The sequence below is a fragment of the Rhinatrema bivittatum genome, chromosome 5, assembly GCF_901001135.1.
Source record: "Rhinatrema bivittatum chromosome 5, aRhiBiv1.1, whole genome shotgun sequence".
Classification (NCBI taxonomy): Eukaryota; Metazoa; Chordata; class Amphibia; order Gymnophiona; family Rhinatrematidae; genus Rhinatrema; species Rhinatrema bivittatum.
In genome coordinates, this window is record NC_042619.1 from 275,046,864 (window position 1) to 275,064,272 (window position 17,409).

Here is a 17,409-nt window from a genome sequence, read left to right on the forward strand (position 1 = left end):
TGATGATTTTATCTGGTGCCACAAGTGAGAGCTTGTTTGTGAAAGGCACAGAATTGTGATATTGAGGTGAATGGGACCCTGTCTCATCCCCCACGCAGGTTACTAACCTGAAGATAAATCAAATTAGTCAATGTAATTTCTCATGTGGTACTCCCCATCCCAAGCATAAGAGTCATAGACCAAGAGAGCCTATACAACTAATGCCAACTTTTGAACATTCCTGACATTTATCTGATTACATTTTACCTGGATAAAATCAGGGCATTTCAGGGGCATTCCAGGGCAGGGCTGAGATAGCCAAATATTTCATATTTGAAGTTAGCTAAGCAACTTATTTGGCTATGGTAAGATGTGAACCTGAAGAAGTATAAAGTTATCCGTGAACATGTTCCTGAATAACTTTAACTTAACTGGTGAACTTCAAAGAATATTACTAATTAAGCAGCAATTAGAAAGGAAAAAAAAAACATCTTGGTATGCTCTTCCACCCCTCCACCCTAGTGAAAGCAATGTCATCCTAGCGGTTGTTCCCTGAGCACCCCAAAATAAGTATTACATGTTGAGGGATCATTAGGCCCAAAAGACTTTCCTCCTCCTCCCTCCATAAAAGTATAAAGATGCAGAATGAGGGTACTTTCCATTAACCCCCACCTCCACCAAATCCATCCTACCACCCTCCCACCCTTCCACCCCAAACATACTCCCTCCAATCCTGTAATGGCAACCAGGAACTTGGAATTTGTGCGTGACTCCCAATTTGTGCAGTGCTGCTCTGGTTATATACACTAAGGGGTGGATTTTAAATGCCCTGCGTGCGTAAATCCGGCCGGATTTACGCACACAGGGCCCTCATGTGCAGGCGCGCCTATTTTGCATAGGCCGCCGGCGCGTGCAGAGCCCCGGGACGTGCGTAAGTCCCGGGGCTTTCTAAAAGGGGTGGGGAGGGGGGCATGTCGGGGCATTCCCGAAACGACGTGGCGTTTCGGGGGCGTACCGCGGCATTTTGGGGGCGGGCCCGGGGGCGTGGTGCCGGCCCGTGGGCATGGTCGAGGCCTCCGGACCAGCCCCCGGGTTGAGTGACGTCTGCTTTTAGCAGGCGTAAATCTGCCAAAAAGGTAAGGGGGGGTTAGATAGGGCCGGGGGGGGGGGGTGGGTTAGGTAGGGGAAGGGAGGGAACAGACAGCACGTGCTGGGCTCGGCGCGCGCAGGTTGCACAAATGTGCACCCCCTTGCGCGCGCCGACCCCGGATTTTATAAGATACGCGCAGCTACGCGTGTATCTTATAAAATCCAGCGTACTTTTGTTCGCGCCTGATGCGCGAACAAAAGTACGCGATCGCACCATTTTTTAAAATCTACCCCTAATAGTGTTGCTGCCAGAACAATACTCAGACAAAAATGCATGACCAGCATTGCTGTCAGAGCAATATTGGACATACCAGAAACTGGATGCTAGTTCTGAGCTCCCGTTTGTGATTAGAGCTTTGAGGCAATACAATTGGGGTGGGAGGGCTAAGATGGATTTGGTAGAGGTAGGGGGGGTAGAGATGGAGGGTAGCATGATTCAACAGGCCTTTAATTAATTCATTTTTAGACTGTTTGGGTGGGAGGAAGTCTTTTCAGGTCTAAAGACCTATAGCATGTAATACTTTTTGGGGTAGAGCCTGGGGGGGGGGGGGGTAGGGCTCAGCTAGCAGGACCTACATTGTTTTCACCAGAGTAGGGGATCATGCTGCAAATCCTACTAAGGAGGGCTTTTTTTTTCCTTCTAATCATTTTTGTGATGTTCTTTGAATATTGCCAGTTAAGTTAAAGTTAAACAGGTATATATACACCCAGATAATGTTGCAATCTAACTGCTGATATTTAAAATCTAGCTGGTCAGGTTTCAAAGTTATCCAGGTAAGCTTACCCAACTAACTTTATTTTGGGATATTCAGTGAGCCTTTTATCCCTCTGAATATCCCTGATAACTTAGATTAATTTTAGCCAGATAAGTTATGTATTATGCAGATTTTCAAATATTGGTCTCTAAGGGGTACATTTTCAAAGGGTTATGTGCGTAGGTTACGCACGTAACCCCCGAAAACCTACCCCAAACCCCCCCTGCGCGCGCTGAGCCTATCTTGCATTTCAGGGGGCGTGTCACGGCCGGAGCATCATCGGGGGCATTCCGGGGGCGTGTCACGGCCGAAGCGTCATCGGGGGCATTCCGGGGGCGTGTCACGGCCGGAGCGTCATCGGGGGCATTCCAGGGGCTTGGCCACGGCCTCCGGACCAGCCCCCAGACCGGACCATGGTGCGCCAGTGGGGGTGGAAGGAAAGTTCCCTCCGAGGCCGCTCTGATTTCAGAGCGGCCTCGGAGGGAATGGAGGCCCGATTCTGGGCAGCCTTGCGTGCGCTGACCCCTGACTTTAATGGCTACGGACGTACCTATTGAAATCCGGCATACTTTTGTTTGAGCCTGGTGTGTGAACAAAAGTACGCACGCGCGTAGTTTTATAAAATCTGCCTCTAAGAATTACAGCCAAATTTAGTATAAGAATCACACATACAAAAATAAATACACTGTCATAGTAACTCTTGTACACAAATGGTGTAAAAGAGTTAGGAAGGGAATGGTTAATAGAACGGAAAATGTCATAATGCCTCTGTATCGCTCCATGGTGAGACCACACCTTGAATACTGTGTACAATTCTGGTCGCCGCATCTCAAAAAAGATATAGTTGCGATGGAGAAGGTACAGAGAAGGGCAACCAAATTTGTACTTCTGATTGTTTCTAGTAATATACTGCGAGATATTCTGGATGGGGTAGATCTGGGAATTATCATGGTTGACCTTTGGAGAAATGTGTTCAATGTTTCACCATTTCGTACTAATAAAAGTCCTATGGATGGGATTTGGATAGAGGGGAGCAATGATTGTTAATGTGATTTGGGTTTTAAGGGCTGGTGTGAGAGTCCCCTTAAAACATAAGGTATATGTTATTGGGTAGCAAATGTTTAGTGGGAGCTATAATTGTGAGGGGATTTGGCAGGAGTTTGTCCCATTTGTTCACTTGTCTTCCAGTTTGGAGATGGAGCGAGGGGGACCTCCAGGATTTAGTGGACTGGAATAGCCACAGCCAGCCTGCAGGCTGGTGGGGCCAGGGACCACCCCAGTATGGAATGGGGCCCTGCAGGGACTCTTCCCCTCAAAAGGAGGGAAGAGTTTTCTTCCACAGAAGAAAGGATGAGTTTACAAATAGTTAAGATAAAAGCTTACAAACATACAATGAAACAATTTATCAGCCCTTTCTCTCCTAGAATAGTGTGCACAAGCTCAGCCGCTTTGCTTCTAAACAAGAATAATGCCCATGTCCTGTCAGTTTCTCTCCCTATTCTGCCCATCTCTGCTTTCTCTCTTCCTCTCAGGATGAACTTTGAACTGGCAAATGTAATCAATTGCAATGGCCAGTTCAGAATATCATTCAATTAATTACATTTAGTAGCAGTGTTACAGAGGTGCTGTGACATCTGTGTTGAGCTATAACAGTGTCACAATCTCCATCTTATGGGTTGCTTACAGTTAGCGCTCTGTATTACTGTTATGCTGAGTGCTTGGGGGAGACTAAGTAATTGATAGGAAAGAGATAGAAGACAGGGAAACCCCAAGGTATGTCCTATTTATATACCAAAAAGTCCCTGAAATCCTGTTTTTAAATCATAAAGAAGAATACAGTGATATACTAGGCTTCTCAGAAAACCAAAGATTGTTTGGCATTTTTTCACACTAGAAAGAGAATTCTGCAATAATCTTTCAAACTGCAAAATAAGTTTGCAGAGTGAACTCTGTCACTAAATGCAAACAGAAGCCTTTTTGAAACTTAGCAAGTTTCAACATGAAGATGTGATTGGAAAAGAGCTCGGAGTACTAACATTGCCAAATATTGATTAATTGGAAACTGTATGAACTATGCTTTTACAGAAGCTGAGAGCATCCTATGAGTTTGTTCATCCTATATACGGAGCATCCAATCATGTTCATCCTATATACGGAGCATCCAATCAGGAAAGGCCTCATACCCAGAGCCTCTTTACCAACCCTTTACCACATGGGAGAAGCCAAACAACATGTGATGCTGCAAGGACCACCATGATCTCTTCTAACCTAAAACAAACTGGGCACCCTGACGTTTAAGGGGTATAGATTCATATTCAGATCCAACCAATGGGATTAGAGATATACAATCTTGGTGCCTGGTTGCATGAGAATAAAGTCCATTAGACAACTTATGCTGAAACCAAAATGTTGGCACCCAATCAGCCCCGACACCCATGACCAGTGCACATAGCCAGACGTTTGGCATATGACCAGACCATGAGTATACAGCCAGACAGCCAGCTCCAACCCAAAGCAGACGTAATCAGCCCAGCTGCAGACGTGACTAGGAGGAGATAAACCATACCATCTAGAGGTGGGCCTAAGATCTTCAAGGAGACATCAGGAACTCCTGGCCATTTTACAAGACACTTCACTTTGAGAACAGTATGAAAAGAAGGAAAACTGTTAGAAAGCACTAGTTTGCATATATCATACAGTATGGGGAAACTGAAAATTGAACAATTTGAACTTTGAGAAATAGATGTATTCACTTATAGAAATCAGCAATAAATTACTTCATATATACTATTCTAGCGTCTTTAAATTCATGCCAGAGTGAATGTGTGTTGCACAGTTGTAGACAGACACACATTGACCACTCTCCTGCTTTCCAATTGAACTTATACAACAAGGGTACACGATCTATACATTGATTATATAATAGGATAAGTGCCCAATCCCCTTCCATCAGAAAACTTCCTGTTACATTACCACTACTGTAATAATTATTAGGAGCTCAGACATAACTTTATATAACATAGTCTCCTATGCCTAGCTACCATAAAGTCATTTTCTTTTGTCAACTAATTAATGAGAAAACCATTTCTCTCTTTTTCTCTGTTTCTGCCTTTCTTAGTTTCTTTTGTGTCACCTGAAGCAGTAAAAGAATGGAAGTGGCATATTTCGTTGCTGATTGAAGCCTAAAGCTTTGCACTTCTCTTAGGTTAACAGACAAGAATATTAAACATCAGTGTAATTATTTGTGATCCTAAAAGGGAAAAATATGCTGAAAAACTATTTGTCAGTGCATATCCTAGCCAGAAGAATGGCATTTCCCAGATAAAGTTCTGTAAATGCCTACTTCAAAAGGAAGATAATAGCATAAAGGAATAAAAAATCCTAAAACTATCCTTTTTGGCAAGAAAGGAAGGCAAATGGCCTTTTGGTGTTGACAGCTGGATGTTAATGCATTTTTAGTGGCAACATGTGCAACAGAATCTCTCATGATGGACATTGGAAACACGCGTGGTTGGCAAGGTTGACATCATGGAATAGGCACCTTAAAAATAAGCATTAAATTAATTTACTGTGAAGTGCCTGAAAAGTGGAATATAAATCAAATAAAATGCAAAAATAACTATTAAATAGATTTTAGATTTGGGATGGGCAATTTTTAGTGGCATCTAGCCATATTAATAATGATGAATGTGGCTAGATTGCCCATTTGAAAATGGCACAACTCCCCACCTCACTACCTAATGTGGTGAGGAAAAGGAAGTAGAGTATCATTGGGAATTCCCTGCAAGTACTTTACTGCATGCAGTTTGCACTTATGGGAAAGTCAGTGTAAGGTCCATGGGCACTTTTGTACCCACTGGTCCACATGGTCAAAGGGAAACGCCATCAAAGTTTCCCTTTGAAAATGAATTTCATGCAGCTTTCCTGCTACTTTCAAAATTGCCCCATCTAACTAGTAATTTTTTGTTTTGGCATTATGAACTTGTGATTTTTTTCTACACATATTTATTAAACACTTGGGTGTAGTATATTTGAACCTATGCAGAACCAGGTTCAAAGCGAACACCATCCTGGCTAATTGCCCAAATTGGAGTAGTGAAACTAAGTGCCAAAGTGCAAAGTTGAAAATATTTCCAAAGCTTCAAAAACCTTGCAGCATTTTTGGGCTGGAGTTATATTTTCATCCTAGTAACATGTTTTAAATTGGGTCAAACTTGAATTATGCCCCTTCTGAATTAGATAGCTACCCACTTGAGATTAGGTAGAGCAGATTAAGTCAGATGTGACCTGAACAATCTAAGACAAGCTATATACCAGGAGACAACTGATAGTTTGATTTCTTGTAAGAATCTTAGATAAAGGTGCCTACCAGTGGAAGTGGGAGAGACCATTACTTTAACATAGTCTGGGTGCATTTGAGACTGACTTGGAGGACAGTGAGAGGAAAGCAGTAGAAAGTTCAGGCAAAAAGCATTGTGCAGGTGGACAGCTGGCATTGAAATGAGTATAGTAATGTATATGATTATCTACCCAAAGTGGAAGAAGTGCAGCTTTGCAGATGTGGATGTATGAAGCAAACGCAGTATTTTTCTGTTGTCATTTACTATAGAACTGGATTCCATTCAGCTAATCATCTACTTCAGGAGTCCCTCACTGCAGCCTCCTGTCCCAACAGTCCATCAGTTTGAAGCCAACCAGAGATCTAATGGTTAGAAAAAATTGTCTAGGAACCAGGAAAACCAGGGTTAAATCCCATTTCCTTAATGATACCTCTTATAACTTTGGGCAAGTCATTTTCTCTCCTATTCCTCAGGTACTTACTTAGAGTTTAACTTCTATATGGAAGGGACTTATTGTATTGAATTCTAATAATGCTGTTGTAATGACTGGGTGGGAAAACCCTATTAATAATAATTGTCCCCAGTGGCACACAGATATAAAATAGACCCTACTTGCACCAGGTCTCCTAGATAGCTTTTATATTATGAGGAACAGAGTTTCCTGTGTGGGGAAGCATAGCTTCAAGGTCTTTTTGCAAGGAATAAAGTACACAGCCCTTTTCTAATCCCTGTAAACAGCACTGATAATCTCCACATTCAATAACTGCAAATCACACTGAGAAGCAATGAGGTTTCTAACTTCTTTATTGATAGTTGATAAATTGACTGAGAATTCTTTACAGCACTTAGGTGTTAAATAAGTTGATGGACAATAATGAAGAAACGATTAATAAATTTATGACCTAGTAAAAGTCTTAGAATTTATATGTCATGGGTCAGTCAGGCTGGGCTGTGATTTTCCCCAGCATGAGTAGGGCCAGACTCTGGGGCAAGGCTGGACAGGGTCTTCTGCCTGTACCAGCCAACTCCCCCTCAGATTGAGCCCTTGGGTTCTGGTGGCCAGCAGGACTTAGCTAGAACATCACACAGACTGGGAGCAAGGCTGGTACTGAGGACAGGCAGGAGATAGATACTAGCAGGGCTGAAGATATGGAATGGAGCCAAGATAAGGCTGAGGCTGGAGACAAAGCCTGGAACGAGATAATGCTGGAGCTGAAGACAAGCAAACAAGGGCTTGGAGTGAGGGAAAGGCCTAGACTAGAAACAGAGACTGGACTAGAAAGGATAAGGACTGGACTAGGCAGGACAAGAGGTGGTCTGGGTTGGACAAGGACTGGACCAGTCAAGACCAGACAAGACTGGGATTAAAACAAGCTACAATAAACAAGAAGGCCCAAATAGAGCACAAGGCTGGGCTAGGCAAACCTAGAAGGCCTGAAAGCCAAAAAACAGAACAGGGAGGCCAAGGAGGCCACAGAGCAAGGCAGGAAGGCCCAAGAAGCCACAGAGCAAGGCAAGGAGGCCTAGAAGGCCAGAGAGCAAACAAGGAGGCCTGGAAGGCCATAAGGCAAAGCAGGAGACCAAAGTAGGCCACAAGGTAAGGCACAAGGCATGCTTTCCTGCCATGCTTTCCTGCCACAAGCATTGGCAGGAAAGCATGACAAGAATGGCCAGTCAAGGAGTCAAGGTGACTTGAAGAGGCAAGAAGGGAATGGATAGGCTGGGTTAAGCCATCAAGGAGGTGGCTAGAGCATCTGTGAGGGAGACTCACTGGTGATCTCTGCTGGTGAGTGGGCTGCATAGCAGGTATAACTGTGATATTTTGGAAGCCAATTCCTTAGCAATGTATTTCCTTCTCCTTTTCAGAGTGAAGAAAGTGTAATTCTTCCAAATTTATCTGAAGCTTCTGTCCACTATATAATGGTTAGAATTTAGTCTCAATTACTTATAAGAATTTAAAAAGTCCCAATTCTTATACTTCTCCTGTAGTCTTCTCTGTTCTCATACATCTCTTTCTGGAAACAAAAAATAGGCACTCTCTTCTCAAGGGTAGCACACCTGAGTCAGTGGTGAAAAACTCTCTTTCCAGATGAAAGACACCTCCTGTACAGAATAAACAAAAATCTGAGTCCCTGCACCCTAGGGTACTCAATGAACACTATATATATAAAAAAAAAAGCCTAATAATGACACAGGGAAATGAAAAGAGAGAAAAGAAGGGTGGAAAACGACCTTCTCCAGAAGCAAAAGTCTCCAAAAATCTGGATCAAAAATATACAGTCTCCAGTTCTCTTCTAGGCCTTTCTGAAGAGAACCTCTCATAGTTCTATTGCCAACAAAATAATCAAAGGTTGGACTGCAACTCAAGAAAAATCCAACTAAGACAGTGGCATGCGTTTCTGAAGGCTCAGGTATTCACCATCTCTTTCTTCCACATGGGGAAGCTCAGACCCCAAACTCTATCCACTAACCTCTCTGTTCCTTCTTAACAACTTGCTTCACTCCTTTCGGTAAGGAAACCAAGGGCTCCTTACACTGTAAACTGCCTGGAGTATTTTTTTTTTATTTTGGAAAACTGGCCAATAATCCAAATTACTCACTTTGAGCTTGGGTTTGATCTGAACATTCTCCACACCCGTAAACATAAGTTAGGAATTCCTTTCTGTTCAAAGTGCAGCTCATTAAGCTTTATTGAAAAAGCTGGAGCGGCTCAAACTGCTAAGCAATGGGGAATCGAAAAGTTCTTCCTGAAAAACAGCAATAGAAAAGGTGCCCGGGGCGCCATAGTTTATTCTACCTCAAAGACGAATGGTAATCATTTCATTAAAACAGACTGCACTTTCATGTGATAAATCTAATATATTAACATTTCCAATATAAATTTACAATCATAGAGAAAGAAAATCTAGCAATAAGAATTTTGATATATTAAAGGAGAGGCTGTAGCTAAGGGACACATGGGAATTAGGAAGCTTCTCACCTCCTATTTGTATAAAAGTAGTATCTTGATTTATTGGCTAACCCTGCACTACTTCCCCATCTATTTAATGATAATACCTTGGCTGTTAGCAGCAACCATATTATTTCAGGAACATTAGTTTTCTATTACGAAAATTTCAAATGGAGGTCTGTGTGAGCTTTTTTTTTTTTTTTAATTCCTCTCTTTCTTTAATTTCTTTTCTTTAAAATAAGCTTTTTTTTTTTCTACTGCTGTTGTGCAGTATCAGCTCTCTCCCATGAAGGAGTATCTTAAGAGCACGCTTACAGTAACTTTAAATGAATATTAATTCCCTGCCAAAATGTGTAATGAAATATACATCGCACTTATTAATTAAGTATGATAACAACCCCTATTAAAGTTTATAAACAGCTAGCTGATTCCTGTGAAACATTTGCATTGAAAAGTCTTTCAACTGAAACAGCCTTCTCCCTCTGACATCTCTTTCCTGCGCCCCCTTTTTCTCTGTTCCCTACCTCCTTCCATCACCGATCTTACCCCCTTCCATCACCTCACTTCTCTTCTGTCTTTTTCAGCCCTCTTCTCCCTCAATCCCTTTCCTCCCCCTCCTCCTTCTTTTCTCCATCATTATTCTTCTCCCTCAACTTTTCCCTCTCCTGTATCTATCAAGACTCCAGCCCTCCACAATGCTATTTCTCTCTCCTCTCTTAGCAGCCTGACCCCAGCACCATCCCATGCCCATATCTCATTCTGCCACTTAGGTCGTCTTCCATCATGCGGGGACAGATCTGTTAGCCAATCTGCTTCCTCTGTCCATAAGGCCTGCTGCCTTTCTCTGACTGTGGCCACATGAGAGCCTCCATTCAAAGCCTATGGTCCCTGGAACCACAGGGGCTCCCATGTCCTCTGCATCCATGCACACACCATTGGCTGCACATGCCTACAGGCCGGCGTTATTATATATCTGACAGATTATCTAATGCCAGTAGTGAAAGCCCATGCAATGATGGGGAAATACCGTGAAATGTAGGAAGTGCATAACTGAGAAGTTTGGGAGTACAGCAAGTGTCCCCAGCATTTCAGGGAAAGGACCATACAGGACGTTTAAAATTACTAAGAAGGTCAGAGGGAGACCCCTCTTGGATTTTGTAGAGGGGAGATTCATGTCTGGCCCTTTCTTTGATTTGAAATGCTGGGAAACAGAGGGCAGGGTCCCTATAAATGTGAAGGATTTCTTTGAATTGGGCAACTGTGCTATATCCCCTGGACCCCTACCATCTGCATTTCTGCCCTGAGATGCAGGGATGGGTAGGTGTGGCGCAGCCCCCTCTCACACCCCATCCTCTTCCTTCCCTTTTACTGACTTCTTTACCCCTCTTACCCCACTCCCTCCCTGCCACTCTTCACTTACTCCCATCCCATTGCATTCCTTCTCAATCAGTTCCCTCTCCCTTCTCTTACTCTCACTTTTCACCTACTTTCCTTGAATTACTTTCACCTCATCCCCTGTTGTCCACTCCTCTCTGCCATGGGCAGGTAAACTGGGATCAAGAATTACCCCTACAGGAGTAGAGCCAGACTCTGGAGCAAGGCTGGATTGGGTCTTCTGCCTATACAGCCACCTCCTCTGCAGGTTGAGTCCTTGGGTTCTGGTGGCCGGCAGGACTTGTCTGAAGCAAGGCACAGGCTGGGAGCTGGAACAAGGCACCAGCTGAGAGCTGGATCTGGGAGCTGGAGTCAGGCTAGTACAGAGGGCAGGCAGAAGCTGGATACAAGCAGGGCTGGAGGCAAGGTTGGTACTGAGGGTAAGCAGGAGCTGAATATAGACAGAGCAGGAGGCAAGGCTAGCACTGAGGACAGGCAGGAGCTGGATACAGGCAGGGCTGATGACATGGACTAGAACTAAGGGCAATGCCAGTGCTGGAGACCAGGCCAGAAATAGCAGTCAATGCTGGGACTGAAAACAGGCAAACAAAGGTTTGAAGTGAGGGCAAGGCCTGGACAGGGACAAGGACTGGACTAGGACTGGACAAGGACAGAAATTGAACAAGCAAACAATAAACAAGAAGGCCCAAACCAAGCTCAAGGCAAGCTAGATGAACCTAGAAGAACCAAAGGATGCAAGGTAGAACAGGAAGGCCCAGGAGGACACTAAGTGAGGCAAGAAGGCCTGAAAGACTGCACAGCAAGGCAAGGAGGCTTGGAAGGCTGAGTCAGGGAGACCTGGATGGCCACAAGGTTGGGCAGGTGTCCAAGCAGGCCACCAGGCAAGATAGGAGGCCATGTAGGCCATAAGGCAAGGCTGGAGGCCAAAACATAAGGCAGGAAGCTGAGAAGGCCACAAGCAAGAAAGCAAGGCAAGGCTGGCCAGGTCAAGGAGCCAAGTAACTCAATGAAGAGGCAAGAAGGGAATGGATATGCTGGGTTAAGTAGGGCTGGAGATGCCATCTCATGGGATCAGTGAGGTGATGGCTAGAATGACTGTCAGGGAGGCTCGCTGATGACCTCTGCTGCCTGGGGATCTGCATATCAGCCAGAATCCTCTTATTCACAACATCCCTGCCTTCACTTGCTTTCACCACACTCCCTCCATCCCTTCACTTGCTCTCACTCCATTCCTCCCACCCATCACTTCCTCTCACACAAACCCTCCCTACACTCTCACCCTACTCCCCCCGCCCTCCACTTTTTCTCACATCATCCCTCCCTTCACTTACTCTCACCATTCCTACTTCCTTTCACTTACTCTCATCCCATCCCCTCTCACCTCCCTTCCTTTCATTCATCTCTAGCCACCTTGCTGCCTCTTGATTATCTCCTGTCTGTAGAAGTATGGTCCTCTGGCCAGTAGCTGTCTGCAGTGGTGCAGTTCTCTCTCACTGGTGGGGTCTGGCTTCTCTGCCAGAGGCTGTTTGCAGCACCACTGTCCTCCAGCTCTTGTCTCACCAGCTTTGGGGTGGAGCTGAATTTGCATATGTGGTAGTAGAGAGCTGATTGGATAATACAAAGAAAGAGGGACAGAGCTTGAGAGTGGGAGAGGGGCAGAGCTAAATTTGCATACTGGCAATGCAGGCTGAAGACAACTTTCCTTGTTTTATAGTTAGGTTATTATCTTTTCCAGTCTCTTTAACAGACTGATGTACTAAATTGCAGTTGGCTCCAGAAATGGTCTGACACTGCAAGATATTTTTCTTGCACTAATGGCCATTTACATATTATAGAAATGGCTTCATGGGGATTTTTTTTTTCCATAATGCTTGTTGAAACTGCGGACTTTATTGCAAAAACTTCACCACAACTCCCTGAGGTTCAGTTATGCTTCGCAGATATTCTGCGTATGCTATACCAAAATCATTAATAAACTAATTTGCTTGATTTTTCAGCTCATTATCTATTTTGTATAATTTTTGCAAATAACTTTGCAAATGCAAAATTAATCACAGGAAAAACAGCAAATAGCATGTGTTAAAATTCACAGATTTGATTACATGAGCTATTTAGCTATTTTTAGCACACGTTAGTTATCGCATTTGTGAAGTCATTTGATGTATTGGTCTTTAAGTCTGTTCTGGCTCCTCAGATGTTTCCTAATATTAGTGTGTCTTGCAAATGCTTACAGTTTCAAAATTTTTTGTAAAGAATGGTTGGAAGGGACAAAGCACACTTGTACAATTGATGTTATATTATGAAATAGACCACTCCAGCAGCTGAAATAAGTTTTGAAGTAATTGAAACTGATTACTAGCATAGAGGAAAAAGATGACAGGTCCTGTAGTTAGGAACATCAAAAGAAACAGTGGGGGCAGTACTCAGCCACTGAACAGCTTGACTAGTTAGCCAGATAAATGTATCCAACTAACTAGCAGTGTATAATTCAGCGGCGTGGTCACATCGCTGAATATACCGAGCTATCTTAAAGTTAGCCTGAAATGTATATCTGGCTAACATTATGACAGGTCAGCGGCATGACCAGAGTTAGCCAGATAAGTTAACAGGCTAACTCTGAATATCAGAATGAGACGGTTAACTTATCCGGCTAACTCCACTCCTCCCTGGAATGCTCCCGACATATCTAAATAACGCTTGGTTTGCCATTTAGACAGATTTCAGTTATCTGTCTAAATGGCTTTTGAATATTGACCTCAGTAAGAATAAACAGTAGGATGTATAATCTTGAATGATGCATATTCTAAACCATTTATTAGGCAAAAGTTTTATAAGAGTTAGGGACTGGGTGGCTATAGAGTAGAAAATTCAATTACAAGTAGATCTAAGCTTCAAGTTATATCACCAACTTTGAGAAAAAAATGTTTCTTTTGATATATGTCACATACTTAGATGATTGTATGTAACTTCTCTGTGATATTCTCATACTAAATTAATTGCACTTTTAGAGGACTGTTTGCTCCCCACTACTGCCAGTTTTCAAAATGTTTCAGGCTGATCTCAGGCAATCCTTTGCATCTTACATTTGGGGGAAAGGAGAGCATGGGGGCCAAACGTTGCCATTTTGAAAAATGGTGTCAGCAGAGCAGGAGTGAGTGAGCTGCTTCTTGCCCCACTAGACTTCCAAGAATTTTCCAATAAGCTTGAGAGGAGGAGACCAGGAGGGATTTATGAAAATATGAGGGGGGATTATTTTTAATTAGGCTTGCCACGTCTAATCTTGGGGCCAGGGCATAAGAGGAGTCTGAAGGAGGGGCAAGGTGGGAAGGATCATGGGATCCCATTAGGTCACCAGCAATTTTGGCCCTTAGGGCTAGGAGGGGGGCTTTTACTGGGCCTTTCAACCCCTTTAAATGTGGCACCTCAAGGAACATCGGTAGGCACATTAGCCTTCCAATGCTCCTGGGGGAAAGTTAGCTACACCTTTTGAGATGTAGATAACTTCCCTAGAGTAGCACCCAGTGCCTAAAGATTTTTCATATGATATGCGATTCATTTACAAGCCATTCACGGTCTCTGTTTCACACCCAGTTTCATTGGGAAGGACAAAGTTCCAAAATAATTCTGAGTGGTTGTAGATGGTGTATAGACAAGGCTGTTACTTAGTACGTTGTCTCTCCCCAACAAAGCTGTAGGTGAAACACGCATCGTGTCAGGAGACACACTTGCCTTATGAGCTGCAATTAAAAATGTTGTTAGACAGTTGCCTACTGGTCTATGTTGTACATTTCTGAAGACAGCCTCTCGAAGATTTGCCACACTCCCCTTTCTTGCCTCTAGTCTTTTATTCACAGGCCTAGAATTCTAGCCTTAAGGCTTACAGTAATGTTCAACAGGGTAAAGCTTTACCTGGGTCTAAACGATTTCAGAGTTGATGGAAGGAAATTGTTCATTTCTTTCAACTAAAATGATTAAGGCAGTGCATGTCAATGTGACTTTAATACATAACATTCGTTTTCATCACATTTCCTATAGACCCAATATTGTATTTCATAGGGATGTGCAGAGCAAAATTTTATGTTCATATTTTTTATGTCCGAAAGGGGGTCCCACTTGCGGCCAATATGGACATAAAAAAAATCCAATGAGTTGGGTATATGTACATATGTGCAAAAAAAAATTTAAACCCCCTCACCCTCCTTAATCCCCCCCCCAGACTTACCACAACTCCCTGGTGATCGAGCGAGGAGTGAGGACGTCATTTCTGCAATCCTTGGCGAGAAGCATGTGATGTCGGTGGCACGTCGAGTGACGCGGCGTCACGTGATTCCCGGCGAGTTCGCGCCGGACGGCTCGTTCGGCCCAAAAAGAACTTTTGGCCAGCTTGGGGGGGCCTCCTGACCCCCTCAAGCTGGCCAAAAGTTCTTTTTGGGCCGAACGAGCCGTCCGGCGCGAACTTGCCGGGAATCACGTGACGTCGCATCTGAGTGACGCGGCGCCACGTGATTCCCGGCTCGTTTGCGCCGGACGGCTCGTTCGGCCCAAAAAGAACTTTTGGCCAGCTTGGGGGGGCCTCCTGACCCCCCCAAGCTGGCGAAAAGTTCTTTTTGGGCCGAACGAGCCGTCCGGCGCGAACGAGCCGGGAATCACGTGACGCCGGCGTCACTCGACGTGCCGCCGACGTCACATGCTTCTCGCCAAGGATTGCAGAAATGGCGTCCTCACTCCTCGCTCGATCACCAGGGAGTTGTGGTAAGTCTGGGGGGGGATTAAGGAGGGTGAGGGGGTTTAAATTTTTATTTTGGCTCAACAATCGCGATTTCCCACATATCGAACATATCTATGTTCGATATGTGGGAAATCCGATCGTTTATGTCGAATCAATTTTTTAAGTAAAAAAAAAATATGAGTTGCATTTTACTAATGCGGTCAATCCGAATGCACACCCCTAGTATTTCAGTGTTGATCACTTTACTGCAGTGAGGGCTGATTTAAAATACTATATATGTTGCGGTCTCGGTCGCCACGGTGGCGTCCGAGGCCTTCCCTTCCCTTCCGGTCCCGGAGTCTCGCCGCGTTCCGCGGACTCGGGACCCCGACCGCAGCTCCCCCCTGCCGCTCCGACCCTGCACCACAGCTCCCGCTCTCTGCTCCGACCCTGCACGGCCTGCAGGGCCTTCAGGCACCATGCGCCGGCTCCCTCTCCGCCGCCGGCGTCCTCCCACGGCTAGCCCCGCCCCTAGGCACGCGCGCGCGGTTCAGCCCCGTTTTTAAAGGGCCCAGCGCGGGAAAGCACGGCTCCTCCCTTTCCTGACGTCAGACGCTGCAGGGCTATTTAAGCCCTGCAGTTCCTAGCCTTCCTTGCCTTGCAACGAGGTTCCTTCACCCGAAGAGCTAGTTGCCGTTGTTCCTGACTCCTGTTTGTCTTCAGCCTGCCTTGACTCCGGTCCGTGACTTCGACTCCTGTTTGTCTTCAGCCTGCCTTGACCCCGGTTCGTGACCCCGACTTCTGCTTACTCGCCGCCTGCCAAGACTCCGTCCCGTGTTCCACTCCTGGGTTCCATCGGCCTCACCTAAGTCCCAGCGGTCCGGGTCCCTACGGGCTCCTCCTGGGGGGACCTCGGGCTTCCAGGGTGAAGACTCCTAAGTCCTAGCGACCCGGGCTCCCACAGCTCCTCTGGAGGAGTCACGGGTTTCCAGGTGAAGCTCCAATTGCCCAGTGGGAGTTCTGCCTTCCGACTGTACCCTCGGGTCGGTCGGCCTAAGGATCCACATCCGGATTTTCCTTCATCACAACAGTTTGCAAGGCCATGGATCCGGCAGACCTCGCCGGGCTACAGGCCATTCCGGGTTTGGCCCAGCGGTTAGTTCAGCAACAGTAGGTCCTGGATTCCCTGGCTGCAACAGTAGAGCGGCTGGCCGCTCGCATGGATGCCGAGCCACCCGCTTCTGTTCCGGTACCAGCACCCGCTCCAGCACCACTGGTAACCCTCCAGTCCGCTACACAGCTTCCAGCACCCTCTCGCTATGCCGGGGATGCCAAGGCGTGTCGAGGGTTCTTAAACCAGTGCTATGTGCGCTTTGCCCTACTGCCTAACCAGTTTCCTACAGATGGCACCAAGGTGGCGTACATTTTTTCCCTTTTGGACAGAAGGGCCCTGAACTGGGCTTCTCCCATGTGGGAGAACAATGATCCAGCGCTGGGGGATTTGAATCGTTTTGTGGAAGAGTTCAAAGCAGCTTTTGATGAGCCAGCATGACAGGCGTCCGCTACCTCAGAGTTACTCCAGCTCCGGCAAGGAACGCGGACTTTGGCGGACTACACGCTGGAATTCCGCACACTCGCCCACGAGGTAGGCTGGCAGGATGAGGCTCTCCGGGGCGTGTTCCTGGAAGGATTAGCCGGTCGTATTAAGGACAAGCTAGCGGCTCGGGATCTGCCAGAGACTCTAAGTTCCCTTATTGATTTAGCGGGCCGAATTGATCGGCGTCTGCAGCAGAGGGCGAAGGAGGGGCGCCCTTTCCGACGCTTGACGTCCGTGACTCCCAGGATCTCAAATTCGGGGTCACGGGGAACTGCACCTTCACCAACAACTTCCTCTGACGAACCCATGCAAGTGGGCCGCTCGTCATTGTCTCCCGAAGAAAGGCAGCGACGCCGCGACTTGAGGCTGTGCCTGTACTGTGGCGGTAAGGGCCACTACCTAGCACAGTGTAAGGAACGAGCGGAAAACTCCCGCACCTAGGTGTAAGGGAGGAGTGTCCCCTAGGCTGCCTTAGCCCTGCTCCTCAATGTACCATACCGGTAACCTTGGAATATCCTGGTGGTTCCTTCCTCACG

General features: G+C 45.7%; 1 protein-coding gene across 1 annotated transcript in view; it reads left to right on the forward strand.

The window, feature by feature from the left end:
• Positions 1 to 17,409, forward strand: part of LRRTM4 (leucine rich repeat transmembrane neuronal 4) — an 857,618-nt gene that overhangs the window by 20,936 nt on the left and 819,273 nt on the right. The gene's annotated exons all lie outside the window — the stretch shown is intronic.